The sequence below is a fragment of the Bubalus kerabau genome, chromosome 1 (assembly GCF_029407905.1).
Source record: "Bubalus kerabau isolate K-KA32 ecotype Philippines breed swamp buffalo chromosome 1, PCC_UOA_SB_1v2, whole genome shotgun sequence".
In the NCBI taxonomy this organism is placed as follows: Eukaryota; Metazoa; Chordata; class Mammalia; order Artiodactyla; family Bovidae; genus Bubalus; species Bubalus kerabau.
The window spans coordinates 74462338-74483394 of NC_073624.1; positions in this window are offsets into that span (position 1 = coordinate 74462338).

Sequence of the window (21057 nt, forward strand, 5' to 3'; positions counted from 1 at the left end):
GGAAACTGCTTGGAAACCCACCCTAACTATAGCTGTGGGTTTACAAATGTGCATTTGCTGCAAATTGGTTTAATAAAAATGAGTTTGGGGATTTCGGTGGGCCCCACCAGGAAGAACTGAGTTTTCGTCTCAACTTGTATCAGCGAATATGTGTGTCTGGAGCCCGAAGCTAACAGAGAAAAGGCAAAACCAAGACTCAAAGATCCCAATGACATCCTTTCAGTCACTAAATTAGATCACATTTGAAGCCAGATCTACTCCCAGGCTTTTCAGTTACCTGAACCAATAAAAGATGCTTACTTCTTGGAAGGAAAGTTATGACCAACCTAGGCAACATATTAAAAAGCAGAGACATTACTTTGCCAACAAAGGTCTGTCTAGTCAAGGCTATGGTTTTCCCAGTGGTCATGTATGGATGTGAGAGTTGAACTATAAAGAAAGCTGAGCACAGAAGAACTGATGCTTTTGAACTGTGGTGTTGGAGAAGACTCTTGAGAGTCCCTTGGACTTCAAGGAGATCCAACCAGTCCATCCTAAAGGAAATCAGTCCTGAATATTCATTGGAAGGACTGATGTTGAAGCTGAAACTCCAATACTTTGGCCATCTCATGCGAAGAGCTGACTCATTTGAAAAGACCCTGATGCTGGGAAAGATTGAGGGCAGGAGGAGAAGGAGATGACAGAGGATGAGATGGTTGAATGGCATCACTGACTCAATGGACGTGGGTTTGGGTGGACTCTGGGAGTTGGTGATGGACAGGGAGGCCTGGCATGCTGCGGTTCATGGGGTCACAAAGAGTCGGACAAGACTGAGCGACTGAACTGAACTGAACCAATAAACCAATACATTTCTCTTATTGCTTATTGATTTTTCTCTGTCATTTAAAATCATAACTGGGACTTCCCTGGTGGTCCAGTGGTTAAGACTTCACCTTCCAAGGCAGGGGATGCAGGTTCGATCCCCCGTCTGGAAGCTAAGATCCCTATGCTTCAAGGCTAAAAAAGCAAAACGTTTTTTTAAAGTAACATTGTAACAAATTCAGTAAAAACTTTAAAAATGGTCCACATCAGAAGAAAATCATCAAAAAAATTTAAATAAATAAAAAATAAAACCATTTGTTGTTGTTTTTATTTGCTAAATTGTGTCCAATTCTTCATGACCCCATGGACTGTAGCCTGCCAGGTTCCTCTGTCCATAGGATTTCCCAGGCAAGAATACTGGAGTGGGTTGCCATTTCTTTCTCCAAAATAAAACCATAACTAATGGTTAAAAAACTTTAATAAAACATATTTATAATTCTAAATATTTGGTTGCCCAGTGGAAATGGTGTGGTGCATGGGGCGGGAAAACTTACTGAGCTGAGGTTGTGCCCAAGGGACACTTTTGTTTTATTTGTTGAGAGTGTGAATTATTTCATCCTTTGACCAGGACACCACCGCTGTCATGGAATTTATTCACTGCCACAAAGCCTCCGGTGGGAACCTAACATTTTCCCTCAAGGAGAAAGGACTATCTGATCAATCTCCAGGAAATACACTAATTGAGCAACAAAAAGGAATTAGAGGAAGACTAGGAAGGTCACTGGCACCCCACTCCAGTACTCTTGCCTGGAAAATCCCATGGACGGAGGTACCTGGTAGGCTGCAGTCCATGGGGCCGCTGAGAGTCAGACACGACTGAGCGACTTCACTTTCAGTTTTCACTTTCATGCATTGGAGAAGGAAATGGCAACCCACTCCAGTGTTCTTGCCTGGAGAATCCCAGACACGGCGGAGCCTGGTGGGCTGCCGTCTATGGGGTCGCACAGAGTTGGACACGACTGAAGCGACTTAGCAGCAGCTGCAGGAAGGTCACTAGGTAATCATGGACAAAGCTACTGGAAAACTTGAAAAGGGAGACCATGGGGGCATTTAGAAAAGGGACCAGGGCAAGAGGAAACTGGTCAGAAATGCAGGGAGGTGATAAGGCATAAATATTTACCAAATTACATTCCTTCAAGTTAGCTGGGCTTTCTTTATAAAAATGGCAATGACTAGCACTGTACCTATAAATTACTCCTATTTGTACACACCTTTTTTCTTGTTGTTGGAATAAAGGAAATTAACAATAAAGAAGTCAAAAAAGAAACTATAATTAAAACAGTAAATGAAACCATTTTCTTTTCATCATTCGATACATGCCCTTCATATATCGTAGAAATGATTAAACAGCATAAGACTGAGTTATGCTAAAATAATGAAGAGTGGAAATTTCATAATAGTCAACTCAATCATCTCTTCATCACTTTACATTTCAATGTCTGACCTCAAGACAGTTCCTTCCAAGTCATATTAAGAATATTTAAAAGAAACAGGAAAGTCTACCAGTAAGATAGCTTCTCCAGTAAAACAGTAACTGTCCACCCAGGAGAGTCTACATTTTCAGCAGCAATTTAACACCTTGCCTAAATCTTTCAACATCTCACTAATTCTTTCTTCTTAACTAGTAAAGAAATGGCTTATGTGTTGGAGTGGGTCCTTTTGTATTAAGTTTAAAAAATAGCAGTTGACTACATTTTATACTAATTATACCAATGGTCTATAGTAATAGGCAAAATAACCTCCAGAGAAATGTGTTTTTTAAAATATAAATAAGTAAATGAAGAGCCTGTGAAGATATTAACAGTTTTCCTTGACCTTAAATTTCCAAGCACTATTCAAAGCTCTTTGGGGGCCATAATCACTGTAGTCTATAGAGTTACTGTTACTTGCATTTGGCAAGATTCTCCATGTCAATTGTACAGTGTGAGGCTGAACAAGAAAGAGAAGTAAAGGGAAAAAATTTGGCAAAACATCTTGGTATTAGCTTTCACTTACATGACTTAGAGAGGTATAAGGGACAGCCATCACAGTGAATAAAAATAAGAGGTGACTTTTTGGAAGAGATCCAGATTCTCTCTTATTTAAGGAAGTCAATTCAATTTACCTTGAAACAAGATTTATGTACTTTGGAGGTAGAAACATTAAAGGATCAGGTATGTGATCACATTTTAGGGGAAAATATAAGATTCCAAACATGGCACTACTTATAAATACACAATATGCGTGTTCATACATACAAATGTATTCTGAACATTCTGATGAAGAAAAAATGTTTATACTTTTTAGATCAGTTCCAAAATTCACTTAGGAAAAGTCTTAGAAGCTCTTAGAGATGAAAACTCTAATAAATGAAGCCTAATTTTCATGAATACCTTTACTCAAGGGCTATTTGACCTGAATTACACAGCACGTTTTGAGCTTTGTAACTCTTAAGAGTGCATATAATTTTTAATTGACTTTTCTTTGGCAATATCAGTATGTTTGTATTATATTCACGGGACTCCCTCTACTGTGTAACTTAACACATGAAAATTCTTGTTTTACTCTTTACCAAGGTTTCCTTGCAGCTTGATGGATAAGGTGTCTAATTATGGAGTACTGCAGAAGGCTTTGGATCAAATCAGATGTTTTCATTGAAAATGAGGTCATATTGGGTTGTGTGGTATAGCTAAATAATCAGTTAACTGTTTTTCCAAGCCAAACACAGAGTAATTAGGTTTAGTAACATGGCTTCCTCCCCAAGATCCATAACTCAGACATAGTGGTTTGGGAACAATAGGGATAGAATTGTGTATGTTTTTCTTGGACATTCAAATCAATGTCACTTTCTAACTAGACTACTTTTTAGCTAGGACATAATTTTACTTTCCTTTTTACTTTATGTGACATTGCCTGGGAAAACATTTTCCAATTTTTCATGTTTTCATTTTCCAAATAATCATCTAAAATTTTGTGATTCCAAAATTTATCACTTAAGTTATGTAAGTCATGTTATTACAGATGAACAATGAGTCATTGTTATTAACAATAATGAATCATTCATTAATAACAATGAATTGGATACTAATTTATACAGTGATATCCTTAAACATCCATTAGAGTATTTTGATAATAGATTTCCAGATATTTCATGGAAGCATTTGATTTCAAATATATTGTCACCGTGCCACCAAAAATCATTGAAATGTTCTGGTTCTAATATTCTCTCAATTTCAAATGCTGTGTTTCTTGTGTACCTGGAAAACTTGGTTTGGTGTTCAGGAAATATGAGACTCATGGTGTATCCAGGTCCATTTTTGAAAAATTTGTTAAACAAGAAACTTAGATCAGCTTTATGTTCAAATAGAGCCTAATTTTTCACATTCCAAGGTACAGATTTAGGCACAAGTCTTAGACTACATATATCAGATCACTCTACTGAAGAAGTATTGTTGTTGTTTCCTTTGCGAACCCATGGATTGTAACCTGCCAGGCTTCTCTGTCCATAGGATTTCCCAGGCAAGAATACTTGAGTGGGTTGCCATTTCCTTCTACAGGGGATCTTCCCGACCCAGGGATCAAACCCAGGTCTCCTGCACTGGCAGGCAGTCTTTACCACTGAGCCATCAGGGATGCCCACTGAAGAATTAGAACTCTCCTATTAAGACTACCAAAATGAACACTAAATTTTGGCATTCCTTCCAAGACACCAAAATTTACTATGTATTTCACATTGTTGGTTTGGCCACACGAAGTGATTTCACATTTTAGCTTTGGGCCATTAGATATCTTTTCCATTCCACTTTTATGCCTCAAAAGGGTATTATGCAGTGTACCATTATAAAATTTCCATATTCATCTTAGGTTTACTACCAATATGACTTCAAAAATATGATATTGTCAAAACTGCAATGACTGTGAAATTAAGATGTCTTTTAGGGCATCCAGGAACAGCTGTATTGAATAGCCTGACATCTGTGAAATCAAAAGTGTATTTTGAATTCAACTTTCAAACCACAGAATTTGAGTAAGCAAAAACTGACCATGTGTTAAAAACACTTGAAACTCTTCCTCTTGTAACTGTTTATCTACATTTTTAAAACTCTGTTTACATTGTAGTAACAGCTGTGTTTAAAAGGGACATGACAGAGCAGACTAATTTATAATGCAAAACTCTATTCTAAAAAAAAAAACTTATGTTTGAAAAAACACTTCAAAAGAGGGCAAAAATGATTAAAATAGACACAACCATTTGTTTAAACTATGACTTTCTCAAGAAAAAACAGCCTAATGTAAACTGGCCTACGCATGTTCCAAGCAGCTGTTCTGTGTAAGGCCTCTACAAAAGCTTTCGCTTTGGGGGATGGGCAGAAAGAAAATGAGCAACTGACCATAACACAGGGTCATGGCCATTCAAGAAACAGCAAAAATCTAAGGACGAAATACTAAATATTTTTCAACTGTGCCAAGTTAGTTAAACTAAAGGCTGAGGAGACAGAGCCAGTGACCACCACCGCAGTCAGTGATCTCATCACTCATCTCATCACTCATCACTTTGACCAGCATTCATTCATTGGACTTGTACAGAAAATGGCAAACCTTTTTGATAAGGAAAAAAGTCCAAATGAATGTTTTGTCTATGTTTTACCATATAGTAGCTAACCTTTCTTTTCACTCTCTTTTCCTTAAATCATTGTTTGGGCACCATATGGCTCAGACGGTAAAGAATCCGCCTGCAATGCAGGAGAACTGTGTTTGGGTCGGAAAGATCCCCTCGAGAAGGGAATGGCTACTCACTCCAGTATTCTTGCCTGGAGATTCCCATGGACAGAGGAGCCTGGCAGGCTACAGTCCATGGGGTCACAAAGAATCAGATACCACGGAGCGATCAACACTTTCACTTTCAAAGAAACATGAGAAGTTTTATTTCACACAATGTAATTTTGTTGAACGATATTTCTAGCAATTCCTAGCACAGTGCCTACAATATAGTTAAAGTTTAAAAAAAAATATGAAGTTCTCTTCTTTATGGAGGATCACAAAATTCTCATTTTCTGATGAGTTAAATTGGGTCAATTTTAATTCATTCATCCATTTACCCATGTAACAAAGATATTCTGAACATCTACTTTGTGACAGGCGATATTCCAGTCACTGAAAACACAATGATGCAAATGAAGTTCCAGCCCTTAGAGACAGAGACAACTGAAAAAGAGGAAAGAGGGAAGGAAGGAAGCAAGGAAAAAAAGGAAGGAAGGAGTGAGGAATGACAAATATAAGAGAATAAAACTAAGCAGGGTATTAAAGAGAGTTGGGGGTGGTTCACTCTCTTGGTCAGAGTGCTCATGAAGGGCTCCCTGAGTAAACAAAATTAACACTGTGCCTTGGAAATCTCTGGAAAGAACAGTCCAGGCTGAGGAGCCAGCAGGGAACAAGGCTTTGAATAGTCTTCTAAATCAGTTATTCTCTATACTTACAACTCAATTAGCATGTGAGGGAGGAAGTCTATAATCTTAATGTGAATCTTAGCCATTCCTTGGGTTTCATTTATATAACATTCAAAATACATTTTTGAAAAATAAACCAAAATGAAGGTAAGAGTTTGCTGCTATTAAGGTGCATTCATTAAAATAGGGAAGAATTAGCTATACAATTAATATTTGTGTCTCTGTCTTAGGCTTCCCTAGTGGCTCAGACGGTAAAGAATCTGCCTGCAATGCAGGAGACTGGGATTTGATTCCCAGGTCGGGAAGATCCCCTGGAGAAGGGAATGGCGACCCGGTCCAAGTATTCTTGCCTGGAGAATCCCATGGACAGAGGAGCCTGGCAGGCTACAGTCCATGGGGTCACAAAGAGTCAGACATGACTAAGCGACTAACACTTTCAATGACACTTCTCTAATTGCACATATATGTGTATCATTGACATCTATATTTACATTTGAAATATGCTATATACTCTGGTTATACCCATACTTACATCTATCTATCTATCTACCTGCCTATCTATCATTTATCAATGTGCTGCTAGACATATGACATGGTTATGTTAGTACTAAGGCCTCACACCTGATTAACTTACTTTTGAAAGAAGCAAACTGTCCTCCTGGGAAACTGCTCAGAAGTAGGATGGATATCTATGTATCTATAACATGTGTGTCTATACCTGTACCTGGCTATGCTTATAATTGTATTATGTATACATAAGACTTCAATTTAAGCATTCCCAGGCTATCGTTACAGACCAACTGGATCTATCATCTACAGCAAGAAGATGATTCTACTCATAAAACACAATCCGGGGAATTATGTTTGTTACTATCTTCTAAGGAGATGTTGAAAAGAGGCCCCCAAAAGATAAATTAATAATTCTAAGTAGCATAAGAAATCTTCCTTAATCATTTGAAAAAATGTGAAATGCCTCCACTGCTGTATCTTTAAGGTCTCCCTTTGGAAAAGGCCACCCCCTCCTCCCCAAACCAGAAGTCGAAGATGGTTTACCAACTCCAATGCAGTCACCTCCAGGGTAGCTGACATATCCAGGGCATTTTTCAAAGCTATGATATATAAATTTTATTTTAAAAACCTGAAAACAAAAAGAAACACACTGGCTTTGTCTTTATTCTGGGTCTTAGAGTTCCCTGTTATGATGCTTTATAAACAGAGATCCTACATTTTCTAATGCCTGGTATGACTAATACTTAACACTTACAACTCCCTCACATTCTTGATTTTGTGATGGAATCATAAAATTACGGGTAATTTTTTAAATGACTCCATCAATTATAATAAAATATATATGTTTTAAAGCCTTCAAAAATAGGATAGTTACAATCAGTTATCTTGCACCAAAGGAGTCATTTGAAATGAGTCTTACGTAATTAGAATAACTGTGTGCCTGACTTGCTGGGGACAGTCCTAGTTTATGTCTACTGTCTTGATGTAAGAACAGTGCCCACATTGACTCTCATGGAAGTCCTGGCAAACCATAGTTAGTCAACGTAAAATCGATTGCAGAATGATTATAAAATTAGAAGAAATTTTATAAATTTAGTGTTTGGTCCAGGATAGGAAATACCACCTGTCACTAAAATCTGGAAATTATGGTGGTCACGGTATATAATATTCAATTATTTAAATAACTTTCCTCCTCTGGGAACCAAAGAATCAGAGTAACAAAGGACTATAGCACAGAGGCTGCTTGGCTGCCACACCAGCATGAGTATAATAGTACAGACATGCAAATACAAGACAGCTTTTACAAGTTGGCTCTCTTTCAGCAGCAAAATTAATGAAATTGCTATTTGTAAATGTATTTCTCTGACTACATTTTACTCCTGTGACCTAGCAAAAATTTGGAAGTTTACAGAAACTCATCATTTCCACTTTATCAAATACTAGCAGGGGAAAAGTTATTAAAGTTGAAGATTTCTCAAGGGATGTGTGCCGGGGTCCAGCCCCAGCTGATCCAGGGTATTCGAAGGAGAGACGGCTTTGGCGACCTATTTATTTAAATATTTATCAAAAATATAATGAGTAATAGAATGAGGATAGCTCAGTGAGGAAATTCAGTGGAGAAATGCGGCTGAAATAAGGATAGCTCAGTGAGGAAATTCAGTGGAGAAAAGAGGCTGCAATAATTCAGCCAGAAGGTGAGAGAAAGAACGACATGGGGAGACCAGGTTTCAGTGAACAAGGCCCACACTTTATTTTCCAAAGTAGTTTTTATACCTTAAGTTGTACATAGAGGATAAATGGGGAAGGGGTGGAGTCATGCAAGGACAGCAGTTTCTGATCCTAATCGAAGCCAGGCTTTCAAACTTATCATATGCAAAAGTTTAGGTGATTTACATCATCTTCTGGCCAGGAGGCCTGTTAACATTTTAAGAAACTTATTTTTCTCTAAAGGTGATTATTCCAAAGTCAGGCACCAGCCTCCAAAAAAGCATTGGACAAAACTGCATTCCTATAGGGCAAAGGTGAGGTGGGCTCAATCAAGAAAAGAATTAACTCAAGGGTCCAAGGTTACAAACATTGAGGCTACTACTTACATTTCTATATACCTATTATATCAATCAATACACTGCCAAGGACACAGTAGGTAAGGGGTATGGAGACTTAGCAGCAAACATTGGCCCAATAAGTGAAAAACCCTTCACCAATACAATTTCTAATCAATCTTTTAACTACTCAAAGGAATCTGTATTTAGACAGTTTAGAACATCTCATGCCTCTCACAGTTGGGAGGCTCTGAGCAATCACATATGGCCGGAAAAACCTATTCAGGCAGGCTAGAGGACTTCCGAAGGAGTTTGTAGGTTGAAACACTATCACACCCAGGAACTTTATTAACTGGAGCTGTAAGTTAACTCTTTTTTCAGAGAGAGGTAGTGGGGGACAGCCCCCTGTAAAGTCAGAGGTATAGGTGAAAGCACAAAGCAGAAAGTAGGCAGACTCTGGTTTTGGGGGTAGATGCTCGAGAATTTCCAGGGGGACTCCTGAGGCTCGATCCCGCCTTTGCCTATGCCAAGCCTCCTTCCTCATGACCTTTGCCACAGGCAGAGTTCCTCACGCTGGCTCCTGGCAGTGATAGACTTCCAATTGAGCTATTCCAGATCCTGAAAAATCATGCCGTGAAAGTGCTGCACTCAATATGCAATATGCCAGCTCCCGGCAGATGTGTCAGTCCCATTAACTAATCTTTTCTATCAGATCAGATCAGATCAGTCGCTCAGTCGTGTCTGACTCTTTGCGACCCCATGAATTGCAGCACGCCAGGCCTCCCTGTCCATCACCAACTCCTGGAGTTCACTCAGACTCACGTCCAACGAATCAGTGATGCCATCCAGCCATCTCATCCTCTGTCGTCCCCTTCTCCTCCTGCCCCCAACCCCTCCCAGCATCAGAGTCTTTTCCAATGAGTCAACTCTTCGCATGAGGTGGCCAAAGCACTGGAGTTTCAGCTTTAGCATCATTCCTTCCAAAGAAATCCCAGGGCTGATCTCCTTCAGAATGGACTGGTTGGATCTCCTTGCAGTCCAAGGGACTCTCAAGAGTCTTCTCCAACACCACAGTTCGAACGCATCAATTCTTCAGTGCTCAGCCTTCTTCACAGTCCAACTCTCACATCCATACATGACCACAGGAAAAACCATAGCCTTGACTAGATGAACCTTTGTTGGCAAAGTAATGTCTCTGCTTTTGAATATGCTATATAGGTTGGTCATAACTTTCCTTCCAAGGAGTAAGCATCTTTTAATTTCATGGCTGCAGTCACCATCTGTAGTGATTTTGGAGCCCCCAAAAATAAAGTCTGACACTGTTTCCACTGTTTCTCCATCTATTTCCCATGAAGTGATGGGACCGGATGCCATGATCTTCGTTTTCTGAATGTTGAGCTTTAAGCCAGCTTTTTCACTCTCCACTTTCACTTTCATCAAGAGGCTTTTTAGTTCCTCTTCACTTTCTGCCATAAGGGTGGTGTCATCTGTGTATCTGAGGTTATTGATATTTCTCCCGGCAATCTTGATTCCAGTTTGTGTTTCTTCCAGTCCAGCGTTTCTCATGATGTACTCTGCATATAAGTTAAATAAACAGGGTGTCAATATACAGCCTTGACGAACTCCTTTTCCTATTTGGAACCAGTCTGTTGTTTCATGTCTAGTTCTAACTGTTGCTTCCTGACCTACATACAGATTTCTCAAGAGGCAGATCAGGTGGTCTGGTATTCCCATCTCTTTCAGAATTTTCCACAGTTTATTGTGATCCACGCAGTCAAAGGCTTTGGCATAGTCAGTAAAGCAGAAATAGATGTTTTTCTGGAACTCTCTTGCTTTTTCGATGATCCAGCGCATGTTGGCAATTTGATCTCTGGTTCCTCTGCCTTTTCTAAAACCAGCTGGAACATCAGGAAGTTCATGGTTCACATATTGCTGAAGCCTGGCTTGGAGAATTTTGAGCATTACTTTACTAGCGTGTGAGATGAGTGCAATTGTGCGGTAGTTTGAACATTCTTTGGCATTGCCTTTCTTTGGGATTGGAATGAAAATGGACCTTTTCCAGTCCTGTGGCCACTGCTGAGTTTTCCAAATTTGCTGGCATATTGAGTGCAGCACTTTCACAGCATCATCTTTCAGGATTTTCTATGGCAGATAACATTACTACAGTAAGTGTTTGATTATATAGGAGAAGATATTTAAATCATTTTACATTTTCTAATATTTTCCAATTCTACAACTCTACATGTTCCCAGATATAGTAGATATGTTTCTTAGAATAGCATCTGTGTTTGGTATCACAAGGGGTTTGGTATTTTTAAAAGGGGTCAGGGGAGCAGATCATTTCTGAAAAAAAAATTAAGCTAGCTCTATGACTATAAAACTTCTTAGAACAATTAATACTCTAATATACATGGTGACTCTAAGAGACAAGTATCACACGGGGCATTTCTCAAACATGTTTGCCCACTGAGCTCTCTTTTCCCACAGCATCCTGCGAGTCTAATATCTATGCAACACATTATGGGAAATGTCTTCTTAGAATGTCTTACTCTTCACAAATCTACAGGGAAAAAAAAATCCAGCCCCTCTTTAAAACTACTAAAAATGCAGTGATGAAAAAAGATGATAAGAAAATGTACCTACTTTTACTTATTTATTTTTTAAAATACCAAGTATCCGCTATGTGGTAGGCACTTTTCCAGGTACCAGTACTGTAGCCATACAAGCTACACATCCTTCCTGTTCTCAGGGAGGAAACTTTCTAGTTGGAAATACACAATAAGTACATGTATGAATATGTATGTATCCATGAATGATGTTATTAGGGTTATAGAGATTTTGTTATTTCTGAATTTTCCCTATCATGGGTATAGGATGCATATAAATTCAATGCAGTTATAATCAACATACAAAAGGATTTTTTGTGAAACTTATCAAACTGGTTAAGAGCCTAGAAGAACAAAGAGCCAAGAAGAATCACAATGGTTTTGAAGAGTAAGGAATTTTCCCTAAAATATTAAGGAGCTATAAAGTCATTAGCACAAGGATAGACAAACTAATGGATTCAAAGAAGAAGTCCAGAATCAAAAACCTACATGGAAACTTAATGAGTGTAGAAATGGTACTGAAGGTCAATGAAAATGATGGATTGCTCATCAAATAGTGTGGGACAGCTAGTCTTTCAAATGGAAAAATAAATTGAATCCCTGCCTTACACCATACTTAAAATAGAAATTTAAGGTTGAATAAAGAACTGGAAGATGATGCTGTGAAAGTGTTGCACTCAGTATGCCAGCAAATTTGGAAAACTCACCAGTGGCCACAGGACTGGAAAAGGTCCATTTTCATTCCAATCCCAAAGAAAGGCAATGCCAAAGAATGCTCAAACTACCGCACAATTGCACTCATCTCACACGCTAGTAAAGTAATGCTCAAAATTCTCCAAGCCAGGCTTCAGTAATATGTGAATGGTGAACTTCCAGATGTTCAAGTTGGATTTAGAAAACACAGAGGAACCAGAGATCAAATTGCCAACATCCGCTGGATCATCGAAAAAGCAAGAGAGTTCCAGAAACTATTTCTGCTTTACTGACTATGCCAAAGCCTTTGACTGTGTGGATCACAATCAACTGTGGAAAATTCTGAAAGAGATGGGAATACCAGACCACCTGACCTGCCTCTTGAGAAACCTATATGCAGGTCAGGAAGCAACAGTTAGAACTGGACATGGAACAACAGACTGGTTCCAAATAGGAAAAGGAGTACGTTAAGGCTGTATATTATCACCCTGCTTATTTAACTTCTATGCAGAGTACATCATGAGAAACGCTGGCCTGGAAGAAGCACAGGCTGGAGTCAAGATTGCCGGGAGAAATATCAATAACCTCAGATACACAGATGACACCACCCTTATGGCAGAAAGTGAAGAGGAACTAAAAAGCCTCTTGATGAAAGTGAAAGAGGAGAGTGAAAAAGTTGGTTTAAAGCTCAACATTCAGAAAACTAAGATCATGGCATCCGGTCCCATCACTTCATGGGAAATAGATGGGGAAACAGTGGAAACAGTGGCCAATTTTATTTTTGGGGGCTCCAAAATCACTGCAGATGGTGACTGCAGCCATGAAATTAAATGACACTTACTCCTTGGAAGGAAAGTTATGACCAAACTAGATAGCATATTCAAAAGCAGAGACATTACTTTGTCAATAAAGATCCATCTAGTCAAGGCTATGGTTTTTCCAATCATCATGTATGGATGTGAGAGTTGGACTGTGAAGAAAGCTGAGCACTGAAGAATTGATGCTTTCTAACTGTGGTGTTGGAGAAGACTCTTGAGAGTCCGTTGGACTGCAAGGAGATCCAACCAGTCCATTCTAAAGGAGACCTGTCCTGGGTGTTCATTGGAAGGAATGATGCTAAAGCCGAAACTCCAGTACTTTGGCCACCTCATGCGAAGAGTTGACTCATTGGAAAAGACTCTGATTCTGAGAGTGGTTGGGGGCAGGAGGAGAAGGGGATGACAGAGGATGAGATGGCTGGATGGCATCACTGACTCGTTGGACGTGAGTCTGGATGAACTCCGGGAGTTAGTGATGGACAGGGAGGCTTGGCATGCTGCAATTCATGGGGTGGCAAAGAGTCAGACACGACTGAGAGACTGAACTGAACTGAACTGAAAGAACTAAATATGGGGCTTCCCTGGTGGCTCAGTGATAAAGAATCCATCTGCCAATGCAGAAGACATGGGTTGAGTATCTGGTCCAGGAAGATCCCACATGCCATGGAGCAATTAAGCCTGTGTGCCACAAACATTGAGCCTGTGCTCCAGAGCACAGGAGCTACAACTACTGAGCCCATGTGCTGTAACTAGTGAAGTCCATGGCCCCTAGAGTTCATGTTCAGCAACAAGAGAAACCACCACAATGAGAAATCTGTGCCCTGCAAATGCAGAGTAGCTCCCTCTTGCTACAACAAGAGAAAACCCACACACAGCAAATAGGACCCAGACCAGCCAAATAAATTTTTTTAAGTTTATTAAAAAAAACTTTTAAAATAATGGACAGAGGATCTAAACCAATAGTTTTCCGAAGAAGACATATGTATAGCCAATGGGCACATGAAAAGATGCTCAACATCACTAATTATTACAAAAATGCAAATCAAAAGAGAGATCCCCTTATACTTGTTAGAATGGCTATTATCGAAAAAACAAGGAGTAATAAATATTGGCAAGAATGTGGAGGAAAAAAAGAACCCTTGTACACAGTTGGTGGGACTATAAATTTGTTCGGTCTCTATGGAAAAACAGTATGATGATTCCTCAAAAAAGTTAAGAACGGAACTACCGTATGACACAGTTATTAGATTTCTGGTGGTAAGGAATTTGCCTGCCAATGCATGAGACACAATACACTTGGGTTCAGTCCCTGGGTTGGGAAGAATCCCTGGAGAAGAAAATGACAACGCACACCAGTATTCTTGCCTGGACAATTTCATGGACAGAGAACCATGGCAGGCCACAGTCCATGGGGTCACAAAGAGTTAGACATGACTGAGCACAAGTACATCTGAAGAACACAAAAACACTAATTTGAAAAGACACATGCCTCTCTATGTTCATTGTGGCTTATTTATAATAGCCAAGATATGGAAACAACGTGTGTCTCATCAACGGAGGAATGGATAAAGATATCCAATGGAATGCTGCTCAGTCATGAAAAAGAATGAAGTCCTGCCATTTGTGACAATATGGATGAACCTTGGAGGTATTACGTTAAGTAAACTGAGTCAAGTGGTTCAGTTCAGTTCAGTTCAGTTCAGTCACTCAGTCATGTTCTGACTCTGCAGCCCCACGGACTAGCACGCCAGGCTTCCCTGTCCATCACCAACTCCCAGAAGTTACTCAAACTCATGTCCATTGAGTCAGTGATGTCATCCAACCATCCCATCCTCTGTTGTTCCCTTCTCCTCCCACCTTCAATCTTTCCCAGCATCAGGGTCTTTTCAAATGAGTCAGTTCTTCATATCAGGTGGCCAAAGTATTGGAGTTTCAGCTTCAACATCAGTCCTTCCAATGAATATTCAGGACTGATTTCCTTTAGGATGGACTGGTTGGATCTCCTTGAAGTCCAAGGGGCTCTCAGAGTCTTCTGCAGCACCACAGTTCAAAAGCATTAATTCTTTGGTGCTCAGCTTTCTTTATAGTTCAACTCTCACATCCATACATGACCACTGGAAAACCCATAGCTTTGACTAGAAGGACCTTTGTTGGCAAAGTAATGTCTCTGCTTTTTAATATGCTGTCTAGGTTGGTCATAGCTTTCCTTCCAAGGAGCAAGTGTCTTTTAAATTCATGGCTGCAGTCACCATCTGCAGTGATTTTGGAGCCCCAAAAATAAGGTCTGTCACTGTTTCCACTGAGTCAAGTGGAGATAGAGAAATAATACCAGTGCTGCAGTTCATGGGGTCACACTGAACAACTGAACTGAACTGAACTGAACTGATATGATCTCACTGATATGTGGAATCTAACAAACAAAAAATAAAACAAACTAATAGATACAGAGAACAGATTGGAGATTACCAGGTATAAGGAGATTTGAAAATGGGTTAAATGAGTGAAGGTGAACAACTGTATGAAATCTTTCATTTCAAAATTAAATTACTTAGTAAAAAAAAAGAAAAACAACTGAACATTACAGTATGTACCTACATATAAGTATAAAACTACATGGTTCCAGGCAATTATGGAAATGAAATTCACACCAATCTTTTACCACAATATTGATGCATTTAAAGTTTTTATAAGCATGAACCTTTAAAGTATTTGAATTTTCTTAAACTAAATTCCATCTTGTAAACCACAACAATCATAAACATGCCATCACCCTTCTATAACAGAATTATTATATAAGAGAAGAGGTCAACTACAGAGTGGAAATTGCCAAGGATTTAGAATCCAGAATACTGAGCTCAACTCTAGCCCCACCATTCCCTGAGGGTGTGATCCCAGGTACATAATTTGACCTGTGTGAGTCTGTTTCCTCATGTATAAAATGAGGATAATGATAGTATCATCTCACTGAACTATCATGAGGATTAAAGGAGAATATACAGGAAAGTGCTTTGTAAATCTTAAACTCATTTTGCCAAAAATAGTAACTCATTTCTGTACCAGAAGGCAAAAGATGCTTACTATGTGAAACTTGCCTTAAGGGGATAAGTGAAGAGCTCTGGTGGAGGAGGCAAGATTAACACTGAAAGCAATAGCATGCATTAAAAAGAGAAGAAGAAGAGATAAAAAGAAAGAAAAAAAGAAAAACCCAGAGAAAGGCAGCTTGAAATACACAGTTGAGACTCTCAGGACTGTAGGGGGCTTCAGTGAAGGTCAGGGTCCAGGATGATGAATGACTTTCACTAGGTCTTGAGGCATGGTGTTTAGATCATTGGAAGGTGTGGAGAGGGTGTTCTAGGTAAGGAGAAGAGAATGCAGTCTATTTGCAAAATAGCAATGATAGGCTTAATTTATCCAACATGGTTAGGATCTTTTCACTGTATTTCCAACCACGGTTCTTATTAAGTGTGGAAGGCTTACTTGATCCTGTAGGTTAACCTAACTTCAAACTGATGTGAAAAAACGGTCTTGGGAAACAGCAAGAACGGATACTGACAGTGTGGCAACAATGTTTCACTAGTTATCATCCAGGTGAACAGATCTGGCCTTTAGCAGCTATTTTATTAGGTTCACAGCATCTTCTCATAGATCTCTGTCCACAGCTACTTGATGACCATGGAGGATGACTGTGAGAAACCTCCTCTTTGCTTTGTAAACATCCCAGAATTTAAATTCTCTGCTTCTAAATCTAATGCATGAATGGATCAACAAGTGAAAAGATATTCTTCTTGAATCAATACAGCTTACTAGACCTTGAGGCTAATATAATGGCTTAAATTTCTTCTACTTAATTCACTCTCTGTTGTTTTAAACAATTCTCTTTGATTCTTTGTTTTCATCTATCCAAAATGTTAGGTTCAAATAACTATTTGTCATTCCCAGTGGATCCAACCTGGGAGTAATGAGGACCAAGAATCCATCATATGAGGCCATCTGGCTAAAAAAATTTGAGATTTCAATAACATGAAAATTGTTAATGTCGAGATTCCTCTTTATAGTAAAATACGCTGTCATCACACCCCTTTCATTAAACAGTGGTGTGATCTTTGTTTCTACATAAGCAGTCACTACTTGATTGAGGATAAGGCAATATTGAAATATAAGTTAACTGATGCTCAAATAAAATCAATCTTATTGATAGGTTTAGAAACAAAAAAGCCTCACATTTATATTACTGCCTTCTTTTTGTTATGGGAGGGGAGGCGGGAGGAGCTAGTGTGTATGAAGAAGGGATTGTTTTTTGTGGAGACAAGCCTAGTATTTCAGGGAAATAAGAAAGTAATAACAGATGTAAAGTCAAGGTGAGAAATGGCACACACTGCTCCCTCCTTCCTGCTTCCCACTTCAAGTTACATTCCATCTGGAAGACTTTAGACCTTTCCCCAGCATTTTAGTTACTGAAAATTAACCTGGAAATTTTGGTCTGCTTGCCCCCTGGTTGGGGCAACTAAGAATTAAGCCTTTCTTAGTAAGTCCCTGTGATTTACTTATACAGTTAAAACTAACCATAATTCAAGAACCTCACAGTATATTATAGGTCAAAATACATCACCTAATTCAAATTTATACTTGAAAAATGATGCTGCCTACCTCAGCTCACTTGTACCACCCACTCAGCTAGTTTCCCTTCCTCTGCCTCATCCAGTCCTTCAAAGCCGAGACCAGCCTAACCGTACTTTCCAGAAGACACTCAGGTTCTCTTTCCTTGGGAAGTATCTCAACGTGCCACACTCCCATCCACAGGGCCCCATGGCAGACTCTGTCCCACCACATGGCTCCCAAACTCCTGTTCACTATCAGCCATATCAAGACTTGAGACCACGGCCCCTGGTGGTCCAAGTGCCCCCCAGCACACATCATCCCATCCCTAGCCTGCACACCCCCCTTCAGGCCATCGCATTCAGACTCTTCCTTTGACTCTGATCCGAAATGTCCAGCCTGTCACCTTGCTTACTTCCTCCAAGCTCCCTGAGACCTGGGACACAATCCTAATATCTAAGCTGATGCCAGAGCCCCTGTGCTGTACTGTGTGCCCGAAAGTCCTCTCAGGAGGACCGAGAGACTCACCCCAGGAGTTCAGCCCAGTCATGGGGTTGGGAACCAGTGGTGCACAACCTGGTTCCTGCTTGCCGAGGTGCTGTCCCAAGACACTTGGTTACTCTGCCCTTTACCCCAGCCTTTAGAACCCCATATAACTCCTCTCCCTTCCCATGCTGCTTACACACCCCCTGGGCTCACAAGCTTCAGGATTAAGACTTGTGTGGTGTGCCCCCCAGGTACCAGTTCCACAAAAGACCACCCTCCCTAATGGATGAGTATGATGCCAAGCTCTGACACTGTCCCTCCTTCCTCTTCCTTGCATTGTAACAGGTGTGCCGCACGCCACATTCAACACTGACCCAACAGAGACAAACAGTGGCAGCTGCTACGGGCCAGGCATTGTCCTAGAATGAAGAGACAAAAAAGGCAAGTCCTGGGCTCAAGAGATCTACAGCTCTCAGCCATCTCTAGGAAGGCCCATGTTCAGATCTATAACTTATGAAGCATCTCCCTCACTAGATCACATCTTGCGTGTTAAGCAGATAGACTAAAATCAGGGTCCAACCAAATTAGACTTATAGCCAGGCGTTACCTTCAGAAATATTTTACTTATCCTATAATTCTTTTCTCATTAAAACTGGAAATCTCACACAGAATCGCCTGTATCATGCAACACAGAAACAAAGGAGAAAGGATGTATTCCCAGGCTAGATGAGAATGGCCATCCGAATAGTTTCAAGTTCACAGATTTGGATTATTGATTCTCAACAGAGGTGGTACCACCCCCTAGAGGGCATTTTGGAAATCTGTGGGGGTATTTTTTGTTTTCAGGATGATTGGGGTATACTTCTAGCAGTTGACAGACCAGGCATGCTAGAGGTCTCCCAGGGTAGGAGACAGTCTGTTCAATTAAGACTCTGAGCTTTGGACAACTTTTAAATATCCCAGCAAATAGTCATATCAATGAGAAATTTTTTTTACAATTATCTGAGACTGAAACCTAATGCTACTGTACATACAGAATTTTTGAACAGCTTTAATAAACACTGACTTTCCAGGAGAGCAACAGATCATGTAAATCAAAGGAACGATGTTCTTTTCTTTGATTTTAAAAGGTTAGTAAGAGCTATTCGCCATTTTAAGAGGCGTGTCACCAGCTGCCATGCTGTTCAAGGTCTTCAACAGTCTGCACAATGTTTCAGTCTACATCTATAGATGTCACCAAAAGTCATAATAAAAGATATCTGCTGCTGCTGCTAAGTCGCTTCAGTCATGTCCGACTCTGTGCGACCCCATAGAAGGCAGCCCACCAGGCTCCCCCATCCCTGGGATTCCCCAGGCAAGAACACTGGAGTGGGTTGCCATTTCCTTCTCCAAAAGATATCTGAGATGTATTTTAATGAATTTAACATTCAAATATTATATGAACAGAGACACACAAAATACAGAGATCAGATTGAGGCCCATTAAAACAAAAAAGCTGGATTGTAATATTTCATATTCAAAAATTTGAAGGCAATGTAAGAAATCTGTTTGAAAACTATGTTTGGAAAGCGTTTACTTGCTAATTTTGGGGGGCTGCTGTTTTTCAGTCTGACTCTGACCTGTCCCCAAGCGTGTACCACCACACAACTTCTCAACAACTTCTTGAACTACTAGGTCCCTTTCCCAAATCTTCTATTCCTCATTATCCATCAAAAACTACAAGCTCAAAGGACTTTCAAAACCCTAGAGACTAAATACATGTCTGGTAAGATAGGAGATAGAATTTTCTGTAATATTTTGTTTTTATCCTAATCCATGTCATAAATTTGAAATCATTTAGATATTATACTTACAAACAGAACCCAGCTCATTTTGAAAAAGTATTGGACTTCATTTTCTACACTTTGACCCTGTATTTCTTCTTGACATTTCCCGTTACTTAAGATTAATTTTCTTTTTATTATTATTTGGAAATATATATATTGTTATTGCTTACCTTAATACTAGTTTTCATTCAAGTATCCATTTGTATTTTTACTCCTTAATTTTTCTATAGTTCCTGTGCAGAATGACTTTTTTTTTTAAACCACACCACACAGTTTGTGAATCCTAGTTCCCTAACTAGGGATTGAACCCAATCCCCAGCAGTGAAAGTACCAAGTTCTAAACACTGGATTGCCAAGGAATACCCCCAGAATGATTTCTTAATGCCAGCCTTATTCACTATAAGGAAGTGCAAGCATATAGCCACTTTATTATATTTTTTAGTGTATTAATGACCATGTATTTACATATTGAGACACATAACGATTTTTCTCATCAATTACTTTGTCTTAGCTCTCCTTTATATAACACATGTTGCATTGTAGGTAGGTTGTATTGTTTACAAATTTTACTTAAAATGATTAAGGGCATTATTATAAGAAGGGAGCATTGACTTCTATAAGGTTGTTTCAACTGCTCTAGAGCCAGCAGCCCAACAAGTAGTTTTATCCTAGAAAGAGCTTCCTGCAAGGCAAGAGTGAATTTTAGAATATTTTATAGTCAGTTCAGTTCAGTCGCTCAGTCGTGTCTGACTCTGCGACCCCATGAACTGCAGCATGCCAGGCCTCCCTGTCCATCACCAACTCCCAGAGTCTACCCAAACCCATGTCCATTGAGTCGGTGATGCCATCCAACCATCTCATCCTCTGTCATCCCCTTCTCCTTCCACCCTCTGCCTTTCCCATCATCAGGGTTTTTTCCAATGAGTCAGCTCTTCACATCAGGTGGCCAAAGTATTAGAGTTTCAGCTTCAACATCAGTCCTTCCAATGAACACCCAGGACTGATCTCCTCAGGCTAATGCAAACACCACCAATCAAAATGGACTTCAGGTATAAACAACAACTCTAGTAGAGCCAGTGCCCATCAGCTGAATGTCAGTGCTCTCTAAAAAAAATCCCTGTTCATGGTGGTGACCCAGTTCCAACATGGCACTATTATGTCCTATCTCTCCACCTAGGGCAATGGTGCCTGGC